The 14,190-nt window shown below is 39.4% G+C and overlaps 1 protein-coding gene across 8 annotated transcripts in view; it reads right to left on the bottom strand.

Annotated features, from left to right (window-relative positions):
* Positions 1 to 14,190, bottom strand: part of cep112 (centrosomal protein 112) — a 131,084-nt gene that overhangs the window by 88,713 nt on the left and 28,181 nt on the right. The gene's annotated exons all lie outside the window — the stretch shown is intronic.

The raw sequence follows: 14,190 nt of genomic DNA, 5'->3' as shown, positions 1-14,190 counted from the left end.
TTTAACTCACTCCTGTCATAAGACGGTAAGTAGATTTGGTTCACTTTTACACTGGAAAATGATTTTATTTGACAAGTGACATACAACCTGGAGAAAATGAAAACCGTTTACCTGAATATTTACTTATTCATATTATGGAACTCAAACTTAAAATATCTGCTAAAGTTTTGTAACTCGCTTGTAACCCCAAAGTTTCAATAAAAAAAAATACTCATTCATTTTGGATTTATTCCAGCGAAAGTCATCTCAACAAAGTCAGTGTGCAAATCAGTCACAATGTTGCTTCATGGCACAAAAAGCTATTAAGAGAACAAACAAAAGAATGGAGACCATCTGTTCACCAAGCTCGAACCACTTCTGCTCAGACGAGGAAAAGGTAGATGAAAAAAACGAGCCACCTCTGTGGAAGTGCCACAAAGTGAGAAATCAATGTTCATTAGCATTTCAATTCACTTCAGTTTAAAGCCCAAACTCTTCGTGCTTCAACTTGGAAGCAAAGCGGCCTGCTAGTTCTGTTTGTGGCGCTGATGTCAATAACAGAGCGGGAGGGAAGAAGTGCATAAGACAGCAGTGATTAAATTCCTCTCAGCCAGGCCTTGTAATTCAGCTCAATATTTCTGGGATCAAAAGTTCAACGGCTTTCTGAGACGAGTTGCAACACAGCTTCGCTCAGGTCTTTCAGGTTGGCAAACCCATACAGAGGTCTGTGTGCAGAGGCGTGTGCTCTCTCTTGTACTTTTATAAATATACACATTAATTCAGGTTCTAGCTAACCATAACTGGGTGGGGCTGTTTCTCACTCCCTCACAGAGGCGCACACTTTGTACGTCCTTCTGCCGCGTCTCTCAACAACACGGCCGCCAGGCATTCCTGATGTGGCATGTTTGATCTGGCAAGCGCGGCACTTTTGAAAAGCGCCTCCCTTGCCCCAGGCTGAAGGGACTCCGATCATTCATCGGACAGCCACTACCTTATCAGATCTTCCCTAGGGCACAGAATGGCATCGGCGAAAACAGACAAGACTTACAGATGAAAGCTTGCATTGTTCTTTGACAACAAATGGTGTGTGCTCTAAAGTAACCGACATAATTAGTGCTGAGGACAAACAATTCGTGTGAACAATATAAATTTTTTACCATAATGGAGACTAATCAGCGTGCTGCATGAAAAAATTCCACGCAGACCAAATACAGACCACAATATGGAAGTATTACAAAGGTGCTCTAGGGTGTTTGTTGATAATGGCTGTGTCTGAAATTAGGGAGTGTTCAGGCACAGGAAGGACTTCTTATCAGAGATCCCTTCATCTAGCCAGTTTTTAAGAGCTGTGTATATCCCATAATCCTGTTCTGCATTTTGGGAGCAGAGGCCAGTGTGTAAAATGGCATGAGCCTGGCAAAGAGGAAGAAATATACATAAACTAATTGCAATTATTCTGACCCTGGAGCATTAATACAGAACATCTGTTCTATTCTCCGACTGTATTTTAGGGTTATCCCCTCCTTGGCAACACAATGACACAGCCTTATACGTTTCCTTACTGATACCTTTGTTGATACCGAAACGATGCCTTTTGAGTCACTGAGTTATGAGACAACGAAGGCAGCAAGGCCGCGACTGCTGGTCTGTGAACTGTGCAATGGAAGCATAAACACACTATGGAACCAAAATCAGAAAATGTCTCATGCTGTCATTTTAAAAGTACATTATGATTATGTGTCTCAGTGTGTAGGTGTCTCAGAATGTGCCTTAATTCAGGATTTTAGGTTGATATTTTGCAGATTCAGATTTTCCTTCACACATCATCCTTTTCACTTGCTTTCAGTTTGCTGTGTTGCGTTTACAGCATTTACACCGTAATTCTCATCTATGGTTAGACAACAGTTATATGTAATAGACGAGATTGTGATTGGGAACAGAAACATCTAATTAACTACATGCACTTAGACTACGTAAACCACATACATTTCATGCAGTTATGTAACCAGCCAATCATGTGGCAGCAGTGTATTGTATAACATCATGAAGATACAGGCCAACAGCTTGGAGTAATGTTCACATCAACCATCAGAATTGGGGATAACAATGTGATCTCAGTGATTTTGAATGTGGCTTAGCTGTTGGTAATCAGATAGTGATCGATAATTGCTGATCTCCTTGGATTTTCAGACACAATAGTCTCTAGAGTCTACAATAAAGAAAAAGCATCCTATGATTGTTAAATGATAGAAGCAAACAAGAAATGGCCAGACTGGTTCGAGCTGACAGAAAGGCTACAGTAACTCAGATATCCACTTGGTACAGTTGTGATAAGAAGAAAAGCATCCCAGAATGCACAACAGAAAGCTGAGGCTGCAGTGGCCATAGACTCACCCAACCAAACAGCTGGTGACTGGAAAAAACATAGCCTGGCCTGATGCATGTTGATTTCTGCTGATGCTCACAGATGGTAGGATCAGAATTTGGCACCAGTAGCATAAATCCATGAACCTGCCTTGTGTCAACAATCCAGGTTGGTGGAGGTGGTGTTAATAGTGTGATGAATGGTATTATCAGGCCCAAAGGGAACCCAGAAACATCATTTCCTGCATCTTTTAAGAAGTACTGAGGCAGTTTTAAGAGCAATGGGAGACTATACTCAGTATGAGTATAGTGATCTTATTACTTTAAATACTTGGAAGACTATAATGTAGATTTTCACACAATACCTGGCTATAAGCATATTGAAGAAAGATACTCTGCTACATATAAGGGTTGAACAAGCAATCAGCAAGCAAGAATTTCAAAAGTATCTGTCGATGCTGAAAGACTTTTTATTCATTTAACACTAGTGTTGAATGAAAATGTTTCTGTATTCTAAAATATAGAGCATACTCAGCATATGAACTGTGGTAAAGACAGTCTTACTTTCGTTTTCCTCCTAGTTTATGCCTGGTAAAGTAAACATAATCATCTTCCTTGCAAAGAAAGCATGTCCGATCCAAAACAGTGTACTCGAATGGTTGATAATGGGGAGTCATTTAATTAAGTTCAATTAACATCTGACACACAAATATCTTCACCTTTGCAATCACAAGCTCACATTGTTCTGCTATCTGAGAGGGCTGCTGAACGAGTGAAGCTACTTTTACAAAATAATTATAGTCATTTATTCGTTATAATGCCCTATTATGATTTAATTAAGATAGTTGACCTTATTAGTTACTCATAACACACTCTCACCCATCCACACACACCTTTTCAACTGTCTAACAGGAAATCCCTCCTCAGCTGAGAGGGCAGTGAAGGTCTGAGCGTTCACTGAGGAGTAAACATATGGCACCATGATAGCAGAGATTACAGCGATTACAGGGCAGGGAGTGTTAAGTGACGTTTGGGCTTGCTGCTAATGTGCCAGGTCACCTTACACTGTAATCTGCCACTGTCCTTTTACACCACAGATCAGCGCAGAGGGCACTGATATCCAATGAAAGGACACAAAGGAATTCCAAAACCGTTAAGGATCATTAAGGGTCTCCTTTGTATTTCTCTTTGGCGTTTACTTTATCTAAAAATAAGTGTAAAGTATAAATATTGATGAAAGGTTTTCACCCACTCTGTGACTGATATCACTGTAAATTTGCACTAGTGTGATTAAAAAAATAAACAGATAAAATAACAAAACAGGGTGTGCTGTTACAGAAAAGTAAACCACAGAATTATGGTGTTATGCCACAAAATTCCAAAGTAGATTATTTTTCAATAACTGCTCTAAATCCTCTTATTCCACAGTGATTTGCCAACATTTTTTCTTTTTAATTTACTATATTTATTTACTTATTTATTATTTACATTTAAAGGTGCATTAGTGACAAAGCGACGGGGCAGCATTCATTTTCATCAAGATCTGTCGACTTCCAGGGACATGAGTAACAGCATCCATTGATGATTAAATGTAGGCGTTTTTATGCCTTATTATATTATGAATATTGATAAATATTATCAAATTTATGCAAATATGGAGCGACTATCAATGGAAGTAAACATTGTAGAGTGCGTGTGATCTGTGTCAAAGAGCACACAATGCTTCGCCTTCATCTCATATATGATATGATGCATATATTCACTGATAAAATGTACATACAAATACAAAATATCGCTACAGAATGTTTTATTTTAGCAGCAGGAAAGCTGATTTATTGTCAGATGTGGAATGCTAGGTGTGCTGCATTACTGTCTTCACATCGACTGGTAGTTGCTGTACTGGTTGTTGCCCCATATTTGCAAAAATGTAAACTTTTCTCACTTTTGACATGCCCACATCTAGTTACCAATGGTTGATGGAAACACTGGATACCTGATCTTACCTAATGCATCTTTAATATAACTAAATACAGTAAAATTAGAACTACAACAAAAACACACCCTGTTTACACAAGAATTTCTGTACAGGTCATCTGTCCTGTTGTCCGAATAACTTGAGAAAATGAGACGTGTATTAGACGTATCCTTCATGTGCCTTATAGGCTAAAGTTGAATTTAAATAAATGATGTATTTATAATTTAGTGGCTTCCAATTGGCACTGAAAATCAAGTGTGCTCTTGAAAGCCTTGAGAATTCCGAGTTCAGGATTATCCAGTGATGATCTCTAAGATATTTCAACATAATACACAGGAAATCAACACCTTTTGGCCAATGACAATCGAGGAAGAGAAAGAACATTATGTAATTATTTTAATTATACCACAACACAGTTACATTACACACACAAAACCAATCTGATTGTTCAGAATGTGTGTGGGGTTTTTGTATCACAGCACGGCTCAGACAGTAGCTTCATCCGTAATTTTTACCTTTATATTAACATGCACATGTAATACATTCGAAACATTATTTTTGTATAGTAATAGATCATACACAGAGACTTTTAATGTTATGCTGATGTGATGAAGTGTTTTGTCTGGAGACATTTATTTAACATTTAAGGAAGGAGCGTTGTAAGACTCACAATGCTTTCAGGAGAATACGCTTTCCAATTTTTAGGTAACGTGACAAGATGTGTTTTTTGTTTTGTTTTTTGATGTTTTTAAGAGAGAGAGAGAGAGAGAGAGAGAGAGAGATGGAGAGGGAGTGTGTGAGGTGTGAGACAGAGAGAGGGGGGGGGGTGAGTGAGTGACAGAGAGAAAGAGAGAGAATTAGAGATTTCGAGAGAGAATGAGAGAGAAAAGCAGATGGTGCTGACTGATCAGGGCTATAAAGTAAGTGAAAACAGGAACACGTACAACATAAAAACTTAACTATAAACTATTAAAACACACACTACATTATTCATTACTAAACTCAACATTGTATTCATCGGGTATTTGATGTGGTGTAATCATAACACCCTCCAGCCTGTACTGTTAGTCCACGTCAAGGTGGTAAAGGCATTCCTCTTCGCACCACGGCATGGATTATTTTTACATAACCGCAGTCAGTTGTGTATGAATAACTAGTCTATCAAACATTTTCCTTTGGTCCAGATATCTAGCACACATCATACTGCATCATACTGAGTGATGGAAACACTCCATATCTGAAAGCCTCCTGATGCCACGTTCACACTTAGTAGTCCACTTTCCATTTCTGATTGCTCTTTTTAATTCATTTACACTGTGTTACACTGACTGCTGTGTGCACACCAGCCCAAACAATCTACAGTGAGGAGGAAACACACTAGTGTGCGATTCAACCTGACTACATACTGCATGTGAGAAAGATGCATCAGCCACGGGCACAAAACACACCCAGATAACATTCACATTAACAGCTTAAATCACTCATGGCTTCAAACACACACACACCATCCATGATATGAGATTAAGAGGATGATGAGCAGGAAAAAAAAAAAAAAGGCTGCATGGTTCTCACGAGAACCTGCTCTAGCGAAACCTGCACTTAGCCACCTTAATCTGCCCTACTTTCGAGAAGCCTTGGAAGGCAACCTTGCATGTTTTCTGATTTCTGCTTGTGTCTTTTATCTTGTGCGACCAGAGAGACCACAGGAGACTCGTCAGTGGAGAAGATTGCTCCTGACTGAAGTCGAGCGTTCAAACAGTTCCTGCTGGCGCAGACGCTAACGTGGGCGGTGCGCCGCTGTTTGTTGTTGTTGTTGTTTGTAACGCCTCCAAAAAGACACCTTTCAAGCAAAGTTTGTCAAACTACATCAATGGCGGATTGAAAAACTCTTTTTCCTACAGTCGTTGAGGCGTGCGACAACTGCTCGTCTCCTCGGTCGCGTTCGGCGAGACGCCGCAACTTTTTTAGAGGAGAGACGGAATGGGTTGGGGGTGGAGGAGAGATGAAGGCAGTTTGATGGAGGAAGGAAAGATGAGAGCGAGAAAAAGACAGAAAAGCATCGAGCAGCTGTTCGCTCCCCCCCCCCCCCAACCCCGAGTGTTTTCACGCATTTCCTCAGGGAGAGCATTTGCAAAACACGCACACTTTCAGCTTGACGTCTCAAACTCCAATTCGGCTTGAAGAGAAAAATCCTTAGTAACAGGTCTATGTTTGGATAAACACTATATGGTTAAAAAAAAAAAAGAAAAAAAAGCATCTGATTGGGTTTACCGTGTGCTAGTCAGAATGTGACATCTCCGCTGTGTGGAAATACACGAATAAACAGTGGAACAGAGCATCTGATGCGTCTTGGCAGTTACATGAGCGATGTGTAAACAGAACATGATGCACAATGAATCTTATCAAATGCATGCAGCATTCCTTCTGCACCTTAATACTAGAACTATTAAAACACTTCTCGACATGCCACGGCTGCCATCATCTAATTTCTACAAGCTGAAGTGTTAAAGTGCAATTTAGGGCAAGTATAAGCAGCTTCCTCATTAAAGACAATGCATCTGTTCTTAAGCAATACCACAGAGTCAGTTCTGAGGTCAGTGTGAGTTTTAGCTTAAAGATTAAAAAAATGCACACACACACTCATCCCTTAAGCATTCCAAAGTGCCTTAAACCATGCATGCTGGTGCTCATGACTTTCCACAACCACTTCAGGGCTTGAAGGAGACTTGTTAAAGACTTTCGCTGTGCCAAAACTTTTGACTTCTGGTATTTTTAAAATGTATGCAAATCTCCACCATTCATGACAGGCTTGAGTAAAAAGAACTCTAATTACGTTCCCCTTACACACCACGGCGAACACAGGGCAGATTGTGTAATATGTCTGTGAACAACTGAAAAATCTGATCTCCTGAGCAGACAGGAAGTCTTAATGAGAAATAAACAGCAGTAGAGAGTATGACAATATTAACAATAACACATTTTAAACTTAATGATCTTTAGAGAAACAGAGACAGGATGGACAAGGTTAATTAAAAATGGATTAAATGAATTAAAAAAAAAAACAGTTCTACAATGTAAAACATCTAATCATTCATATGGGGACATTTATTTTGTCCTTTTTATTATTTTTCAATTTTAGACCACGTTCTCAATTCAACCACACATTAAGCCTAATAATCTAATTGACCTGAAAGTGTGAGACAAGCAGCTGCATGCTGTATTTATCCAATCATGCCTGTTGATGCAGCAAATATGCAAATAAGAAAATTAAGATAGGGTTTGTGTGAAACATCAGATTATGATGAAGCCAGAATAAACTGTTAACCCCAGGTAAAGTATGAGCAGCGCGAAACAAGATTTTGTCATTTTGACATTTTGTCCTCAAAGTTGATGTGTTAGAAGCAGGAAAAATGGGCAAGTGTAAGGATTTGATTGAGTTTGACAAGGGCCAAATTGTGATTGCTACACGACTGGATCACAGCATCTCCAAAACTGCAGTTCGTGTGGGGTGTTCCTGGTCTGCAGGGGTCAGTATCTATCAAAAGTGGTCAAAGGAAGTAATAGTGGTGAACCAGCGATAGAGTCGTGGGTGGCCAAGGTTCAATGACACACATGGGGAGCGAAGGCTGGCCCGTGTGAACCGATCCAACATACTGTTGCTGAAGAAGTTAATGCTGGTTTGGATAGACAGGTATCAGAATATACAGTGCATGACAGGTCAGGGCTGTTTTGGCAGCAAAAGGGGGACCAACACAATATTAGGCAGGTGGTCATAATGTTATGCCTGTTCAGTGTGTGTATATACACTATATTGCCAAAAGTATTCGCTCACCTGCCTTGACTCGCATATGAACTTAAGTGACATCCCATTCCTAATCCATAGGGTTCAATATGACGTCGGTCCACCCTTTGCAGCTATAACAGCTTCAACTCTTCTGGGAAGGCTGTCCACAAGGTTTAGGAGTGTGTTTATGGGAATTTTTGACCATTCTTCCAGAAGCGCATTTGTGAGGTCACACACTGATGTAGGACTAGAAGGCCTGGCTCTCAGTCTCCACTCTAATTCATCCCAAAGGTGTTCTATCGGGTTGAGGTCAGGACTCTGTGCAGGCAAGTCAAGTTCCTCCACACCAGACTCTGTCATCCATGTCTTTATGGACCTTGCTTTGTGCACTGGTGCACAGTCATGTTGGAAGAGGAAGGGGCCAGCTCCAAACTGTTCCCACAAAGTTGGGAGCATGGAATTGTCCAAAATGTCTTGGTATGCTGAAGCATTCAGAGTTCCTTTCACTGGAACTAAGGGGCCAAGCCCAGCTCCTGAAAAACAACCCCACACCATAATCCCCCTCCACCAAACTTTACACTTGGCACAATGCAGTCAGACAAGTACCGTTCTCCTGGCAACCGCCAAACCCAGACTCGTCCATCAGATTGCCAGATGGAGAAGCGCGATTCGTCACTCCAGAGAACGCGTCTCCACTGCTCTAGAGTCCAGTGGCGGCATGCTTTACACCACTGCATCCGACGCTTTGCATTGCACTTGGTGATGTATGGCTTGGATGCAGCTGCTCGGCCATGGAAACCCATTCCATGAAGCTCTCTGCGCACTGTTCTTGAGCTAATCTGAAGGCCACATGAAGTTTGGAGGTCTGTAGCGATTGACTCTGCAGAAAGTTGGTGACCTCTTCGCACTATGCGCCTCAGCATCCGCTGACCCCGCTCCGTCAGTTTACGTGGCCTACCACTTCGTGGCTGAGTTGCTGTCGTTCCCAAACACTTCCACGTTCTTATAATACAGCTGACAGTTGACTGTGGAATATTTAGGAGCGAGGAAATTTCACGACTGGATTTGTTGCACAGGTGGCATCCTATCACAGTTCCACGCTGGAATTCACTGAGCTCCTGAGAGCGACCCATTCTTTCACAAATGTTTGTAAAAACAGTCTGCATGCCTAGGTGCTTGATTTTATACACCTGTGGCCATGGAAGTGATTAGAACACCTGATTCTGATTATTTGGATGGGTGAGCAAATACTTTTGGCAATATAGTGTATATATATATATATATATATATATATATATATATATATATATATATATATATATATATATATATAATTTCAATATTTCAAATAATTTCCATTTCCAAAAGCTGATGTTTCACTCATCAGCTATACACTAAAAAATAATATAAATAAAACAGAAGAAATCTTTCTGTTACGTTTGTACTGATGTGCTAAAATAAATTACACCATGAATGTGCAGAAGTGCCTTTAGCCAGAAGCTTATTGTCCTGCAGCTCAATGGTATGTTTCAGTGCAAATCAAACAGTTAGACATATGATCCACATAGAAGGTCCATGAAAACACAGACTCGATCCAAAAATCATAGACGGCCAGGTTTCATATCAGCAAATTAGCAATCATTATTCACATTTTTTAAAGCTGATATTACGTTCAGGCGTAAAACACATCCCATATATATTTACTCTGAAAATAATGTGAATTTCCCAGTCCTTTAAGTCACAAGCTATTCTCAGCGCACCACAGTATTTAGAAGAAGAGCTCTGGTGTTCATTAATATTTATTATACCCGAGTTCAGTGGAATTCTCTAATACGATTGGTCAGAAGATAATTATTTTCTGGCTCTGGTGATTACTTTGTTACAGTATGGCTCTGACAGCTGTTTGGCTGCATGATCAGGTTCATATTAACATGTTCAAGGAGGTGAAATTATCAATTTTGGAATCTCCAGTGTCAGCACTTTGGAGCATTCAGGAGTTCAGATGTTCCTTTAAGTTTTCTGATACAGGAAAGTCTTCAGGACAGATGGCCTTTTCTGTATAACATATAATCTGTATAATCTGTATAATAAACTGCCTTTTTTGTCTAATTGCCTTCAAGAAATAGAAAAAAAACAGAAACTGATGAAGGAACACTGTTTACAGTTGCTATAAATGAATGAAATGTACTGTGTGTGCATTATAAGAATTGTTATTTAAAAAGGGGGGGGTGTTGGATTAGGAAAATACACCAACCAAACATAACATTATGACCACCTGCCCAATATTGTGTTGGTCCCCCTTTTGCTGCCAAAACAGCCCTGAACCATCGTGCACTGTGTATTCTGACACCTTTCTATAAGAACCTTCATCTGAGCAACAGTAGCTCGTCTGTTGGATCGGGCCAGCCTTCCCTCCCCACATGCATCAATGAGCCTTGGCCGCCCATGACCCTGTTGCCGGTTCACCACTGTTCCTTCCTTGGAGCACTTTTGATAGATACTGACCACTGCAGACCGGGAATACCCCACAAGAGCTGCAGTTTTGGAGATGCTCTGATCTAGTCGTCTAACCATCACAATTTGTCCCTTGTCAAACTCGCTCAAATCCTTACACTTGCCCATTTTTCCTGCTTCTAACACATCAACTTTGAGGACAAAATGTTCACTTGCTGCCTAATATATCCCACCCGCTAACAGGCGCCATGATGAGGAGATAATCAGTCTTATTCACTTCACCTGTAAGTGCTCATAATGTTATGCCTGATTGGTGTAATCTAATAATAATACTAACTGCACTTTGAGCTTGGCTGCCTCCCTATCATTGATTGTTTTCCTGCAACAGTGCTTGTCATCTTTATTTTTTCTGTAAATAGTTGACATGCCTAAGTTCAGGAATATGGCTGATGCTACTCAACTCTACTTGCACAGTGACACGAATATAAGAAAAGGAAGGAGCGAAGCACCAATATTCTTCAGCAAAACAGATCTGAGACAAACTGGTAATCACATTGTTTTTTATTATAAAATTGTATATATAATTTAGCTTTTTTATTTTTTGCACAAACTATATAAGTTTCATTGCAAGTAACTAAGTAATATAAACATTAGCTAGTGATGTACTGGTGGAAATGGTGAAAGAAAGATAATTATTTTTTTTAAAAAGGGGGGGCGGGTGTTTGGTATGTCCACAGCTCATTAACATGATGCAGTTATGTTCTTCTGAATGGAAGTGGAATTCTTGGGATGGTTTCTTTTGTCTTATAGTTCATGAGAGTTCATCTCATCTCATTTGTGCGTTCTGAAGCATAACTTGTATAAAAGTAGAAAGTGTTTTAGATATATGTTTTAGAAGATATTTCTTCTGCCCTTTCTGTAGATTACCTGTCTAATATTGCTTGAGAAATTGATGGTTTAACCAAAACTACTACTGTCTGTTTAAGTCACGATCATATAATTTTTAGGTCCTTAAAATCTGTCAGGATCATAGACAAAATTTTCATGGTGGTCTTGTCCTATTTGCCATGCAAACGGCTACAAAAGCTTTAGAGTCAGTGTATTAGAATTGGCTGGAAATGTTCATCAGAGAGTGCTTTGCTGGCTTCATAATATCGTAGGTGTGTAAATATGGGACACGACCTATTTCTATACATTCTATTAAGTGGGAAAAGAACTAGCCATCAATCCTTATCTAAAAAGTAAATTAAAAGTATTACAAGAAAGTCTGAATTGCTGTGGATTAAAATATAAAAACACAATGATACTGTGATTTGGCAGCAAATGTGTGAGTAAAGAGATGTGGTCAGAAATGAAATTTATTTTAATCATACAGTATAGACTGAAATTAGTGTAGTTTTTCCATAACGCTTTAATTCAGACATCCCTGCTGAATCATAACTTTTTGACTGGGAGATAATTTGATCCCATCAGAAGTGTAGCAACAAGTCTGAATTTGTGGTGGTTCAATGGTTAAGGCTCTGAGTTGCTGATCACGGCCCATTTCCCTATCTGCGTCAGGGGTGTTGTATCATGGATTACCCTGTGCTCTGACCTCAGCTGGCAAGCTGGGATATGTGAAGAAAGACATTTTTACTGTACTGTAATGTATACATGACTGAAAGGCGGCTTCTTCTAATGCCAAAACATATCACCTAATAAGCAAAGTAAAATTTCACGGATGCTTAATCTTAGTTTTGCTAGTTCGCAGTCTTGCTTACCCTAAAAGTTGAACATTCGAAATGAAACCACTGGTTTTTACCAAACCAAACTACCAGAGTGTGCTTGTTATTTATTGAACGCTTTCCATGAAGTTTTTCTTCAATATTACATTTGTCATGCAGTTGCTGGTGGGCAATGCTAACTAATAAGAAGCTCCAGTTTAGTGTGTACAAACAGAATGACTAAGGGATGAAGCCTTTTTAGCCTATTTATAAAGCACATGCATTAGCTAACTCTATTAAGGAAGACAGTAGATATATTCCTGAAGCCACAGCCTGTTTGCTGCCAGTGTTTCTGCTTTCATGTTTCAGTGCTGTGGCCTGAGGGGGTCTTAGAAAGGCTGGATATGAAAAGCTGCCAAGTGAGTGATGGAGACGGCTGTCTACACATACACAAGTGTACAAGTGGCTCAGTGGCTCCCACTGCTGGACAGACACACACAGTGCAGGCAGCAGTCCAGGGCTTTGGAAACAGCTCAAACACAGCAGTCAAACCCACGAGAGAACATTTACACATGGGACTTGAATGACAAAAGCTTCACATAAATGGATTTAAAAACTGCAGTAATCTTAGACGTGTTGAGTTTTTTTGTAAGATGTTTATTTAACTTGGTAAATTAAAGGTGTCAGAGTGAAACCTGCAACTTTAGGTCTTCTACCATGGAGATAACGGAGGACTTTCTCAGAAAATTGTGGCAATCTGTGCTTTTTAATCTAAAAACAAAGACAAGCTGGTAAGAAAACGATTGCCTATAGCAGTTATAATGTAACTGACAACAGGAAGTAATGATTCACAAATGTTCCACAACATTAAAAGTGAATATACACAAAAAAAATGTAATTGCTGTGGTATAAGAGTGATAAAACACTTTGGATCAGGCTGTTATTGAAAAATACCACTTTGGGGTTGTAACAGCTCTCCACCACTCCGTTGTTTATTACTTTCTTACAGCAACGTAACCCGTCATTTCTTATTCCTCACAGCTGCCTAGCAGGCTAGAGCTTCACAATTATTCATTAATCACAGGATCTTCTTAAAAGCTGGCTTCCTCAATTAAATAAACATAAACTACTGCACACTGGTGAGCGCAGATAAAGCCATGTACAGTAATAGTTATATAATAGGATAATACAGAGTTGAATTGCATTTGAATCTTGTAGTGTATACCTATTTTCACTGACTAGCACAATCACACTTAAAAATAAGTCCTTAATTGTCATTTTCTTAAGCAGAAAGTGTCTAAAAACAACCACAATCCAAATGTATAGAAGAATAGAATATGCACGCAAAACTGTTTACAACATCACCATCCGTGACAGCAGAGAGATTTTGTTCAGTAACCATATCCACATGCTGCAAGGCTGCCTGAGAGTCTGACTTTACTGCGTCCCTCATGTTAACTCTTACATACATCTGGTAAATAATCCACGGTTCGAGAAGTTGACAAACTACTTTATGTGTAAATATTGTAGAGTCTAGAAAGGCAACTTACATTTAACTAAGGATTGGACAGTTTTTAAGCTTTAGTCATGCCAAGGTTGCAAGATCACTAACTACATAGCCTGGTGTGAGCAATACAGCTTTAAACCAAGCACAAAAACAAATGCTCTTAGTTAAAAAGCTATTAAGTTGTACAAATCCATATAACAGTTCTGTTTACATGCAAGCCAGAAATTTTAGTTGAAAGAATAAGAAAAGGGGGAAACATTATTCCATGAAGCAAGATTTTCTATACTGAACATTTGATTAGGAAATACATGCAGTTATTCCTGTTTTATGTTTTAATATTGTTCATGACACAAGCAAACTTTAACTGTATAGTTTCCCATATTGTTATATACATATACATATATAATTCATACTGTTACATATA

Source organism: Hemibagrus wyckioides, linkage group LG02 (assembly GCF_019097595.1).
Source record: "Hemibagrus wyckioides isolate EC202008001 linkage group LG02, SWU_Hwy_1.0, whole genome shotgun sequence".
NCBI classification, from domain to species: domain Eukaryota; kingdom Metazoa; phylum Chordata; class Actinopteri; order Siluriformes; family Bagridae; genus Hemibagrus; species Hemibagrus wyckioides.
Note: the sequence above shows the minus strand (reverse complement) of the source record. Positions and strands in the feature narration are given on the sequence as shown.